Genomic DNA, 14521 nt, shown 5'->3' with positions numbered 1-14521 from the left:
TTACTTTTAGCGACCCAATAAAATTGAGGGGGTGTGTCTACTCATTCTTGAAAGGTCTCGAATTCTCCACGAGGGTATAAAAACTGCTGATTTTCTTGTCTCGAGGCCACTCGTATAACGTCTTACTCTGTGTGTGGATATGTAGCAGGGGGCGGGAAGCGCCTCTTTCTTGAAGCAGCAGCTCTTCTACAAGGTAACGGCCTTTTAACATCTTTATTTCTTGCTAGCTCAGCAGTGTAACTCTCGGGGAGGGTTCGAAACCTTTAATATGTAAACAACAAAACATGTAAATCCTTTTTTCTTGCTAAACTTCTGTATTCTTGAACTTTAAGTCGGGGATAGGGAGTGCTTTGCCCTCTTGAGTTCCCATTCATTTTGAAATGGAGGTGACTACGTTTTCATAACCGTTCTTCTCTTCTTTAATGTATTAAGGTTTTCTCATACGGGTCACCTCCCTAGCTTTGGATTAGCCCCTGCGCATCGGCCTAGAGCCACTTAGGTTTTAAAGGTGTATTTTGGAGTGCAAGTTCACGCCTCCAGTTCTTTCTGTACTTTGGGCCAGTAACTCATCCTCATGTTTTGTTTTCTTCATGCAAAGGCCCTGTAGGTTGGGTATTAGATACCCCAGTTGCAACACCTTTTTCTCATCCGCCAGTTTTGTAATCTGGCCAATTACCCAATACAAATAAGAGGGTGTGTCGGGATTTAGTCCAGAACCCTCTCGAACCGTCCCTTCGGGTATATAAGCTGAGGCTTTCCTAGTTAACTTGTCTTATGATCGCCGTATTTCTGAAATTGTGTGTGTTAAGACAGGAGGCGGGGTGCCTCGTCCTTCGTCAGGCAGTTCAACAGCCAAGGTAATGGCCACCAGTCATATCTCTCTGCAGCTACCTCCACAGGCTCACACGAGGGGAAGGTTCGAATTTCTAGCTATGTAACCACCTGTTTTCCAAAATGTAAATTTTCTTTCGGCTAATATCAAATGTCATAAAGTCTTAAACTGAAAATCGGGGATAGAGATTGCGTTACCTTCTCGAGTTCCCCTTCAACTTAGTTTGAGGTGACTACGATTTTGTGATGATGATGATGATACCTGTCGTTTAAAGGGGCCTAACATCGAGGTCATCGGCTGCTAATGGTACGAAATAAATAAAAATAAAATAAAATGTGTCATGAAGAATGAATGGATGGACATGAACTCAACCAGAAACAAAAAACCAGTGGTTCTAACTCTAAAAAAGATCGTAAATAATATTATTAATGACCTAGGGACCACTTGTAAAGCACAATGATGCTTGATGTCTAAAGGGGTGCAAAATCCACGTCTAAGGCCCCACAGAATGGTACATGTCGCGAGAAATGTAGAACCCTGGCATTTGTCATGTTGGGGTACTAATCAAAAGTAGCGAAGACTCACGGTGTTCCACAGAAATGGTACTACTTACAAGGACTGCACTTCGACAGGGAACGCAGACCTGTGGTGTTTCTCACACAATGACGCCACTCAGAGACAACGCAATCCGATAAGTTTCCCCACCCAGGTGTACTAATCACGGGCACCGGTATTCCCGTGGTATTCCTCACATAGTGGGTACTAATCACAGGAAACGCAGACTCACGGTGCCGCTCATACAGCGGTACAACTCATAAGCTACGCCCAGACCCGCGGTGTTGCTCACATGGGTACGACGCACGGGTACTGGAAACCACCCAGGCCAGCCTCTTTACTGCTACTAATCACAAACCTATTTCGTACCAATTTAGTGATACTACTAGCAAGTACAGGCAACCCATGGTGTTCCCCGCATTATGGTACGAATCAAGAGTAGTTTCATGGTTCTAATTCAATCATCCCTTGGTCGCCCCTTGTAGTCGCCTCTTACGACAGGCAGGGGATACCGCGGATGTATTCTACATGTGCGTCCCCCACCCGCAGGGGGTAGTGTGTTTGGTCCACGAGAGGTATTTTATTTCCCTCAAGTCCACCGCCAAGCCGTTTAGGACCCCGCTATCCGCCACCTGGGACGCGCCACGTGGGAGTATCACCTTTCCCCCTGCTATGCCAGCGTAGTAGGTTCGTGGACTACGATTTTGTAAGCTTCTCTTTTTTGTAAAGCGTTTAATTAACCTTCAGTCTAGTCACCTCAGTAGCTTGGGATTAGCCTCTGCATCATCGGGCCGAGAGCACAGTTAGTGTTTTATATTTAACTTTCTAGGAGTGCAAGTGTACGCCTCCATTCATTTTGTGTTCGGGCCAGTAATGTAACCTATGTAACCTGTTTTTCTTTTTCATGAAGGCCCATTAGTTTGGGTAATAGTTACCCCTGAGTACTAAATTGTAAAATTGCAGGTTGGGCCTAGAGAGGCCAGAAATTTGTAGGATTTTTGTAAGAAATTGGGAGCGTAGTCTCCATGGTTAATGTTGGAGAGCATGTAAGCTCCATTCTGAGGTTGCTCTAATATTGAGGGGGGCCTTTGGAAGGCCGTATTTGTAACATTTGGAGCAAGGTGCTCTTATTTTGGGTGATTTCTCCTTGTCTATATAAACGCTAATTGGCGATATTATAAGTTGGAAATTAGGGGCTTGAAGCCCAAATTGGTTAAATACCCTCTTCTTGGATTTTCCAATTCTCGTATCAAGATTGATATTTTATCAGCCCTTTCTTTTCTTCACATAGTGAAGTTGTTAAGTTGGAAATTTGAAAAGAAATGTAACCCTCATTTTTTAAGTTAGTCTTTGATATAGTAGATAGACCCATTCTCACCCAGCACCTTCTTTCACCTCTTTCTGCTCCACGAAAACATTTTAACACAAGGGATGATTGTATTAGAACCATGAAACTACTTCTGATTAGTACCACCACGTGGGAACGCTTTTACTTGGGCGTATTACCACCATGTTCGGTACCAAATACGTTTGTGATTAATAGCAACAGAATGCGTTGCCGGCTTCTACAGTACCTGTGATTAGCACCACTTTAATAGCGACACCATGGATGAGCGACACTATGGTTCTGACTTGCCTCTGATTAATACCCACTATATGAGGAACACCACGGGATAGTGCAGGTCCCTGTAGTTTGTACACGTATGAGATGAACACCGTAGGTTTGCGTTGCCTGTAAATGGTAAGGCAATATGCGAAACACCATAGTTCTGTATTATATATCGAATTTCATAACCTCTGAGTAGTACAATAATGTGTGGAATACCGCAAGTCTCCTGCTACTTTTGATTAGTACCGCACCAGGACAAATACCATGGTTCAACTTTCGTAGCTATTATGAGGTGCCGATGACTTGGATTTTGGACCCCTTTAGACTGAAAGCTTCGTTGATGCAGTATTATGCTATAGATGTCGCCCCTCAGTCAGTAATACTATTGTTTCACGTCAGTTTCTGTGAATGCGAGACATTGCGGGTCGGATCCACTGAATGTTTTAAATTCATATCCATCCATTCATTCTTCGTCCTCACGTTTTGAATTCATCATCATCACCAAACATGTGTACTAACTGCTCTGGTCTTCATATTCCTCGAGAAATACTTGTATCTGGTTCACGGAGTCGCCTTTTACGTTCGTGCCTATCTCAGTGAGAATAATATGAGGAATACGAAGACACTGGATGGTCTTTCATACCAATAAACACACCTTAAGTTTAGCCTTATGAATGCACCTGAAAAGCCACCACATTTAAGCATGATATCAAAGAGTCTATCAGCTTCGTCGCTTCTTCCAGCACCTCCTCTACAGATTGCTGCGCCCACGGCGACGGTTCCTCCTGTGAACAACGCCACGAAGAGTAAAATTCGATGGGATGATAGCTACCATGTTTCTGCCTTGCCTGTGATTAGTACCACCATATAAGCAGGACCACGGGATGATAGCTACCATGTTTCTGCCTTGCCTGTGATTAGTACCCACTACACGAGGAACACCACGGGATAGGGGAAGGTCCCTGTGGTTAGTACTCTTATGTGATGAACACCATAGGTTTGCGTTGCCTGTAAATGGCGCCGCAAAGTGAGAAAAACGTAGGTCTGTATTATATATCGAATTTCATAACCTCTGAGTAGTACAATAATGTGTGGAATAGCGCAAGTCTCTGCTACTTTTGATTAGTACCCCAACAGGACAAATACCATAGTTCTACTTTCCTAGCGACAGTACCGTTATGAGGGGCCGATAACTTGGATTTTGGACCCCGTTTAGACTGCAAGCATCATCGTTTCAGTGTTATGCTCTAGCAGCAGTCCCTTGGTCAGTAATCCTATTCTTTTACGTCAGCGCCGGGCTGAGTGACTCAGACGGTTAAGGCGCTGGCCTTCTGACCCCAACTTGGCAGGTTCGATCCTGGCTCAGTCCGGTGGTATTTGAAGGTGCTCAAATACGTCAGCCTCGTGTCGGTAGATTTACTGGCACATAAAAGAACTCCTGCGGGACTAAATTCCGGCACCTCGGCGTCTCCGAAAACCGTAAAAGAGTAGTTAGTGGGACGTAAAACAAATAACATTATTATTATTTCTTTTACGTCAGTTTATGTGAATGTAAAGCATTGCGGGTCGCATCCACTTAATGTTTAAATTCATGTCCATCCATTCATTCTTCGTTCTCACGCTTTGAATTCTGATCAGTGGAGAATTTTAGACTTTTAATATGTCATTCCATTTCGTCTCATTTCGTACTATTAGGGGCCGATTACCTCGATGTTAGGCTCCTTTAAACAACAATCATCATCATCATCGAGAAGCACACCAAGTAAATGAACTCCCAAAAAATGGAACACCAACAAAAGGTCAATTTTTCTTTAATTTATTTTTAAAATATTTCTCTTATGGGATATTCCAGTATTTTTAAACAGTGTACTTTTAAAAGGACACCAGGCCTCTGGAGGTTAAATCAGTTACCTCGACAAATATATTCCTAAAATTTACGTATTCTACATTCCTTATTTCATGCTGTTCGGATATTTATTTCCGCCAGTGTAAAAATTGTGATTCAGGGTCTATGTCTTCTGGTATGGGCTAGAATAAATTTGTTAGATTAATTGACCTGTCTCAGTCTGATCCTAGGCTTTGACAAAATGAAGGTGACCGAGGTATGAACGATGCTAGTAATATCATTCCTTATGCAGCCAGTCCCTGTTATGAATGGTATGAAAATATCGCTCGTATGGTCGGTTGGTGCATGCATTTCAGTGGGATTGGCAGACTGATATGTAATTGCAACTTCTGGCCCAGTGAGGAAAGCAACGGGAAACTACCTCACTCCTCATGTCCCTAGTATGCCTCTTCAGTGATGCCTAGGCTATTTATGACAGCTGTTGGCAGAATTGAGGAGGATCAAACGAGTTTTCGGGCTGACTACCCAGCACACAACATGTGTGTAAAACCGTTGTTCTGCGTTGCCTGAGAGTAGTTGTACCATTATGCGAGGAACACCGTGGATTTGTGTTGCCTGTGGCGTTGCCATAATGTGTGGTATACCGTGGGTCTACATTACCTGTGATTAGTAGCATTATGTGAGCAACACCATGAGTATATGTGGCCTGTGATTAGTTCCAATAAGTGAGGAACGCTACGAGAATACCGGCGCCCATGATTAGTCCCACTATGTGAGGAACACCACCGGTCAGCGTTGCTTGTGTTTTCTACTCTTATGTGCGAATCACCATAGGTTTGTGTTATCTGTGAGTCGTGCCATTGTGTGTGACATATCATGGGTCTACATTGCTTGTGATTAGTACCGCCATGCGACAACAGAATGAGTATGTTACCTGTGATGTGTACCGCTATAGGAGAAACACCACGATTCTGCTTTACCAGTGCTTAGTACCACTATAAGAAGCTGGTGACCTGGATTTTGGACACCTTTAGATAATGCGTATCATCCGTGTAATTAATGCATTGTGAATTGGATCCACTGATTGTTTCGTATCACGATCATTTTCTCATCATCATTCGTTTTAGATTCTAGTTACTGGATACGTTTTGAAGTTTTAATTTTCGTTTCGTTCAACTCGTGCCATTAGCGGCCGATGACCAAGCTTTTAGACCCCTGTAAATAACAAACATCCTTATCATCGTCATGTTTGTTAAATTGTTTTTACCTTAAAAACATTTTCACCCCCTGTGGGTGGGGGATGCAGATGAAGAATACACCCACGGTATCCCCTGCCTGTCGTAAGAAGCGACTAAGAGGGGCCCAAGGGGCTCTCAACTTGGGAGTGTGGATTGACGACCACGGGGCCCTTAGCTGAGTCCTGACATTGCTTCCACTTAGTTGTGCCAGGCTCCTCACTTTCGTCTATCCTGTCCGACCTGCCTTGGTCCACTCTTGTTCTTTTCCGACCCCGACGGTATTAGAGCATTCGAGGCCTAGGGAATCTTTCATTTTCACGCCCTTCGTGGACCTTGCCTTTCTTCGTCCGTTACCTCATCTTTCGAAGTGACGGATCCCTTCTTTCTTCTTCTCTCTCTCTTTACACCCTGTGGGTGGGGCACGCAGACGAATAATCCACCCACGGTATACCCTGCCTGTCGTGAGTGGCGACTAAAAGGGGCGACCAAGGGATGATTAAATTGGAACCATGAAACTGCTTTTGATTCGTGCCATCACGCGGGGAATACCATGGGTTGCCTGTACTTGCGAGTTGTACCACTATATTCGGTATGGAATATGTTTGCGATTAGTAGCAGCAGAGAGTTGGTTCCCCTGTGGGTTTCCAGTACCCGTGCGTCGTACCCGTGTGAGCAACACTGCGAGTCTGGGCGTAGCCTGTGAGTTGTTACACTATATGAGCGACACCGTGGGTCTGCGTTGCCTTTGATTAGTATCCACTCTGTGAGGAACACCACGGAGCCCGTGAGACCGGCATCCGTGCCTACTACACCTAGGTGAAGAAACTCATTGGTTTTCGTTGGCTATGAGTGGCGCCATTGTGTGAGAAACACCATAGGTCTGCGTTACCTGTCCGTAGTACAATACTTCTGAGTAGTACCGTCTTGTGTGGAAAACCGTGAGTTTCGCTACTTTGGATTAGTACCCCACCATGACAAATACCATGGTTCTACTTTACTCGCGACATGTACCATACTGTGGGGCCTTAGACATGGATTTTGCACGCCTATAGACATCAAGCTACATTGTGCTTTATGGGTGGTCCCTTGGTCAGTAATCAATTATGTATGATCTTTGTTTGAGTCTGATCCACTGTATTCTGTTTTTTGTTTCCTTTTTTGTTGGGTTCATGTCCATCCATTCATTCTTCATGACATTTTCTTGGTCAGTGGATGATTTTGACATTTTTGCTTTTTTGTTCTTTCATTTCGTACCATTAGGGGCCGATGACCTCGATGTTAGGCCCCTATAAACAACAAGCATCATTATCATCATCAGAAACATTTTCAAATGAAAAAAGGAAGATAGAACTTTGAATTTCTAAATTTAAAATTTTCTTGGTGTGTTTGTGTCCAGTGTCTGATCCGCCGCTTTTTTCCTTCCAGACCACGGAAACCCCGTAACAGGTATCATTGTTATCCCTACGACCACGTTTACTACTACGTTCATATCAAAGGTACATCGTATTTAACAGGAGGTATCAACACCGATCTTCAATAACTCTGTGCGTAAGCCAGCAAGAAATACATGAAAAAAGGTGTACGCGACGCTACACTCACTGAAATGATATAAGGATATTTTGTCCCAAGACGTGAAGCAGAATCTTTTCCACAGCTTGATATTACGAATACGTGTCGTTGATGCGGCTCGTGAACAAACTACAAAGCTGTAACAAGCATGAATCTCTGCTCTTATATTTGTTTTAACTTGAGTTATGACGTTCATGTAACCCGTTCCTTCAAGGCTCATTCCTGACTGAAATTCGTCAAGTGATGGAAGTCCCTCATACTTCAGTCCAAATATCGAACTCTGAATGAAAATCTCCCGAGATATATTTTTAAAACTTTCGTATTATGTCCTCATTCTATAATATAAAATTTGATCTGTAATTTCCCGTCAATCACTGTTCTATATACAACAGATCCTGCACTGCGGCTGAATCAAGACTTCGGAATTCTTTTCCAGATCATCTAAAATTGTAATAATATATACAAAGATTACCTGCTGAATAATGCTGACTGTTTTGCCTGTAAGAAGCACTTTGAATTATTATATGAAGTTACATGTTCTCCAAACTTTTCGTTCAGCTTGGTACTCTTTGATTCTATATTAGTGTATTACATCTGTTATCCTGTAATTTACGTGATTAACCCTTCATGACTCAGGTGGGGTGTGTCACACCCCAAGGGTTCTATTTTTAGTTGTTGCCGATATAATATTTAAGCGTTACTTTCGTGCAGCCCTGTACCTTCAAGATGAGTTACAAGGAAGATGATTAGACCGTAGCCGTCAGCCAGTCACCTGGCAGCATTGCTGTGAATCCCCTGCGGGAGGGGGACGCACATGTAGAATACACACGCAGTATCCCCTGCCTCTCGTAAGAGGCGACTAACAGGGGCCCAAGGGGCTCTCAACATGGGAGTGTGGATAGGCGACAACGGGGCCCTTAGCTGAGTCCTGGCATTGCATCCACTTACTTATGCCAGGCTCCACCCTTTCGTCTATCCTGTCCGACCCCACTTGGTCAACTCTTGTACTTTTCCTACTCCGATGGTATTAGAGCATTCGAGGCCTAGGGAGTCTTTCATTTTCACTCTCTTAGTGGCCCTTGCCTTTCTTCGTCCGTTACTTCACTTTTCGAGGTGACGGAACTCTTCTTTCTCCTTATTTTTTCTCTCTCTCTACTCCCTGTGGGTCGGGTAAGCAGACGAAAAATACACCCACAGTATCCCCTGCCTGTCGTGACAGGCGGCTAAAAGGGCTGACCCACGAACCTGCTACGCAGGCGTAGCAGGGGGAGAGGTGATACTCCCACGTGGCGCGTCCAAGGTGGCGGATAGGGGGGTCCTAACCGGCTTGCCGGCGGACTTGAGGGAAATAAAATACCTCTCGCGGACCAAACACACTACCCCCTGCGGGTGGGGGACGCACATGTAGAATACGCACGCGGTATCACCTGCCTGTCGTAAGAGGCGACTAAAAGGGGCGACCAAGGGATGAATGAATTAGAACCATGAAACTACTCTTGATTCGTACCATCATGCGGGGAACACCATGGGTTGCATGTACTTGCGAGTAGTATCACTAACATGGTACGAAATATTTTTGTGATTCGTTGCAGTAAAAAGCCTGGCCGGGTGGATTCCAGTACCCGTGCGTTGTACCCATGTGGGCAACACCGCGGGTCTGGGCGTAGCCTGTGAGTTGTACCACTATATGAGCGACACCGTGGGTCTGCGTTGCCTGTGATTAGTACTCACTATGTGCGGAACACCACGGGGCCCTTGGGACCGGCACCCGTGACTAGTACCCTAGGTGAGGAAACTCATCGGTTTGCGTTGGCTGTAGGTGGCGCCATTGTGTGCGAAACACCATAGGTCTGCGTTACCTGTACGAAGTACATTACTTGTGAGTAGTACCATCTTTTGTGGAACACCGTGAGTCTTCGCTACTTCTGATTAATACCCCAATATGACACATACCATGGTTCTATTTTACTTGCGACATGTACCATTCTGTGGAGCTTTAGACGTGGATTTTGCACCCCCTTTAGACACCAAGCATCATTGTGCTTTATAAGTGGTTCCTTGGTCGGTAATAATGTTATTTTCGTTCTCTATTGAATCCGATCCACTGGTTTTTGTTTTTGTTTGTTTGTTTTGTGTTTTGTTGGGTTCCTGTCCATCCATTCATTCTTCATTACATTTTTTATTTTTATTTTGGTCAGTGGATGCCTTTGTAATTTTTGTTCTTTCATTTCGTACCATTAGGGGCCGATGACCTTCGATGTTAGGCCCCTTAAAACAACAAGCATCATCATCATCAAAAGGGCTGACCAAGGGACGATTGTCTTAGAAACATGAAAATAATTTTGATTAGTACCATCAGGCGGGGAACACCATGGGTCGCCTTTACTAGCGAGCAGTACCAGTATATTAGATACGAAATAGGTTTGTGATTAGTATAAGCAGTGAGTTGGTTCGTCTGTGGGTTTCCAGTACCCGCAAGTCGTACCCATGTGAGCAACACCGCGGGTCTGGGCGTTGCCTGTGAGTTGTTCCACTATATGAGCGACACCGTGGGTCTGCGTTGCCTGTGATTAGTACCCATTATGTGAGGAACACCACTGAAATACCGGCACCCGTGACTAGTACACCTAGGTGAGGAACCTCATCGGTTTGCTTTGGCTATGAGTGGCGCCATTGTGTGAGAAACACCATAGGTCTGCGTTACCTGTACGGTGTCCGACTCGTTGGCTGAATGGTCAGCGTACTGGCCTTCGGTTCAGAGGGTCCCGGGTTCGATTCCCGGCCGGGTCGGGGATTTTAACCTTCGTTGGTTAATTCCAATGGCCCGGGGGCTGGGTGTTTGTGCTGTCCCCAACATTCCTGCAACTCACACACCACACATAACACTCTCCTCCACCACAATAACACGCAGTTACCTACACATGGCAGATGCCGCCCACACTCAACGGAGGGTCTGCCTTACAAGGGCTTCACTCGGCTAGAAATAGCCACACGAAATTATTATTATTACCTGTACGGTGTACAATACTTGTGAGTAGTACCATTGTGTGTGGACCACCGTTATTCTTCGCTACTTTTGATTAGTACCCCAACATTAATATACCATGGCTCTACTTTACTAGCGATAAGTACCATTCTGATGGGTCTCAGACCTGTATTTTGGACCCCTTTAGACATCAACACCAAGCATCCTCGATTCAGGATTGTGCTTCATAAGTGGTCCCTTGGTCAGTAATACTATTATTTATCCTCTTTTTTGGAGTCGGATCCACTGGTCTTTTCTGGGTTCATGTCCATCCATTCATTCTTCATGGCATTTTTTGGTTAGTGGATGATTTTGAGCTTTTTGTTGTCATTTCATTTCGTACCATTTGGGGCCGATGACCTCGATGTTAGGCCCCTTTAAACAACAAGCATTATCATCATCATTCCTGTTAGAAGCGTCAAACCCTGTTCAGGGGTGTATCACACCCCACGCGATTCGACTCGTAAATAAATAAATATTTTATAGGTAAGTGTTCTTCACCCTGATAACTCGCAGATAATTTATGAGAATATTCCAAAGATAACACGAAGAGGCGAAAGTATCTGCAAAATCTAGGGCTAGAAATTGTCAAACCCTTCACGGAATAAAGAGCAAAGTCAAACATATGTCATAGGGTCTGAAAGAAAAGAAAGGAAGTCCAAGATTTAAAGTGAAAAGTGTGAATGTGAATTACTTGTATGGAGCGTCTCATCCCAGTTGGTAGAAATTATGCTAGTGAAAGTGAGTGTATGGGACCCTCACCAGGATTAACTGATTCAAGAATTGGAAAAAATCCAAAGAAAAGCAGCTCGATTTGTTCTGGGTGATTTCCGACAAAAGAGTAGCGTTACAAAAATATTGCAAAGTTTGGGTTGGGAAGAATTGAGAGAAAGAAGAAGAGCTGCTCGACTAAGTGGTATGTTCCGAGCTGTTAGTGGAGAGATGGCGTCGAATGACATTAGTAGACGAATAAGTTTAAGTGGCGTTTATAAAAGTAGGAAAGATTACAATATGAAGATAAAGTTGGAATTCAAGAGGACAAACTGGGGCAAATATTCATTTATAGGAAGGGGGTTTAGGGATTGGAATAACTGACCAAGGGAGACGTTTAATAAATTTACAATTTCTTTGAAATCATTTAGGATAAGGCTAGGAAAACAACAGATAGGAATCTGCCACCTGGGCGACTGCCCTAAATGCAGATCAGTATTGATTGATTGATTGATTGATTGATTGATTGAATGATTGATATTGAGTGAGATTGTCTGCTACTACATGATTTACGTTCGAAGTGACAATGAATAATTTGTATAACCATGATATGTTATCGTCATATTTTCTTATATTTCCTTTGGTTGAGCGATAAGTTGCTGATTTTACCTGTGATAAGAAAAAATAAGAAATAACTGTCTTTATATACAAGTTTTTAGTATGTAATGGAATATGTTTATTTTTCACTATGTAACGTGCAAAGGCAAATGTGTTCTCCCCTCACAAAATATGTCCTTTGCAGTGTAGTTGTGCCTAAATAAATATAATATGAAAACATACATTTGTATGAAGATAATACTAATTTACATAACGGGGTGCGTGGCACCCCACCCGAGTCCTTACGCAAGATTCTGGGACACGAGTACTGATGGGTTAAGTGTGAGAGAGGGCTTCGAGCCCTAATTTCACCATTGCTACGGGCTTCAAACAATAATTATAATGTGGCCTCCCTAGCCGTTGCCCTAAGGCGTATTTGGTTCACTTCGGAGGATATGGATTCAATTGCCTGTCAGGAAGTCGAAACATTTAAGGAACTACTATAGGTTTAAACTTCTAGAGACGAACATGGCCCTTAGGTTCACTCAGCCTACATAAAAACTGAGTATCAGGTAAATTCCTAGGAGCAAAGGCCGCTGGACTTAGAGCTAATCACTCTATCTCCATTAGTGTCGAGGTTACGAATATTGGAAGCCTTTACCTTCCGCTGCTCCAAGTTCCTCCATGGCCTATACGAAGGTATAGCTCTTCTTTTTTTATTCTGTTTCTAGTTATTATTATCATTATTATTACGTATGAATTATTCGCTTCTAAGTGAGAACGTCTGTAAGAAAAACTTCGAATTAAAATTTGAAATTAGACTTCTGGTAAAGGAATAACCTTTATAAACACACAAACACACACAAGGGAACTCGTCACTACTTTCCTATTGCACACCTGCTGCTTCAAGGGACAATCGTACTATTAGTAAGCCATTCCATCGTCTTTAATATATCGATCGCCACCTGTCTGTCGGTCCGATGCTGAAGTAAAGCTGGTAAGTCAGCTGAGGTACGACGATTACTCATAATTCCGGAAATTGGTCGGCCGCACTTTACGTCAGCCGTCGCTAATTAGAGTCGACACGGAGCGTAATTTCCCCAATGAATTCTTGATTACTTCCTGTCGTGTGATGTGCCGCCAGTTACGTGACAAGGAATCTTGCTCTTTGCTGACAGAGCACGCTTGCTTTGCAAATAAATTCATTTAATTTGCATTGAAGAAAAGAAAGCTTTATCTCTAGATTCAACTGTTGGAGTATCAAGCATTCAAAGCTATTATTATCGATATCATAATCAAAAGTGATTACAGTAATTAATTGTGCAATAAATAAACATAGGACACATTTCACGGCTGTGCGGTACACCTTCACCTGCCTCCATGGCTGCGTTATTTAAGACGTCGGCCACAAGAATGAGAGGAAGTCAAAAGTGAAGTGGGTTCTGACTAGGCCATGGTTACTTATGATTGCTCTCAGCATTTTTATTTTATCTGTCATGAATAATACAGCAAGTTTATGGGACTAAATACTTTAGTTATAGTTATTCATAAATGATTTGCACTGTCCATAGGATAATAATTTTCACACCTTCGATGTGTTTGTCTGACGTTAAATCACTAACAAAAGTAATGTTCACAAGTGTTATATTTTCCATTCAAGGAAACTAAGAAGTACGTGGAAGAAAGTAATTACGTTAGCTACATCAACCTCTGCGAAGTGCGGGGCATTTGATTTGGCAGGAGTCGTTCACCACAGTCTCTTCACCCTGTGGGAGGGGGACGCAGACGAAGAATACACCCACGATATACCCAGCCTGTCGTAAGGGGTGACTAATAGGAGCGACCTTGGTGCGGACATGGATTGCGGCTTGGTATCATGTGTTGGGCGTCCTGTGGATGGGAGGGGATGAATACATTCACAGGTAATCCATGCCTGTCGTAGAAGGCCACCAAAAGGATCATGTGGAAATCGGTCTGCTCTTTATTTTTCATTTTTTGAGGGTTAGATGTAGATCGATTCAAAATTCTAGATGTGCATGCTGCTCGGAGATGCTCTTACGTGTGCGATTACGCCCGAAAGCCCGCTGTGATCACCCAGGAAGCTTGCAGGTGGGAGAGCCATGTACCCGTAGAGTAGTATCCGCCTGACAACACAGGTCCCCCGAACAGCCGAATGACAGAAGGACACATTGAGCCCTTATTAAATTGCTCATTTCATTAGTCAGTCATCTATTCGAATGTGCAGAGTAGATTTCACCTTATTAAGTACAGGGTGACCGACGGGAATCTGACGTACTTGGCATGACTAGTACTTTCTCGGTAGGAGGAGTGGGGAGCGGAATTCTCAAGCAGGACACTCGACATGCATTGCCGTTTCAGTAGCTATGGAGCAGTGGTCGGTTGAACATCGTATGTTTGCGTACGACGCATTTGTGTAGAATGGCGTCTAATTTTGAACACGGGGGAACCAACATACTTCAGTGTACGTTACGGCACATATTCTCGCATAGATGTAAGTCTATGCAGCCGACCGTTGGTT

The sequence above is a fragment of the Anabrus simplex genome, chromosome 4, assembly GCF_040414725.1.
Source record: "Anabrus simplex isolate iqAnaSimp1 chromosome 4, ASM4041472v1, whole genome shotgun sequence".
NCBI lineage: Eukaryota > Metazoa > Arthropoda > Insecta > Orthoptera > Tettigoniidae > Anabrus > Anabrus simplex.
Note: the sequence above shows the minus strand (reverse complement) of the source record.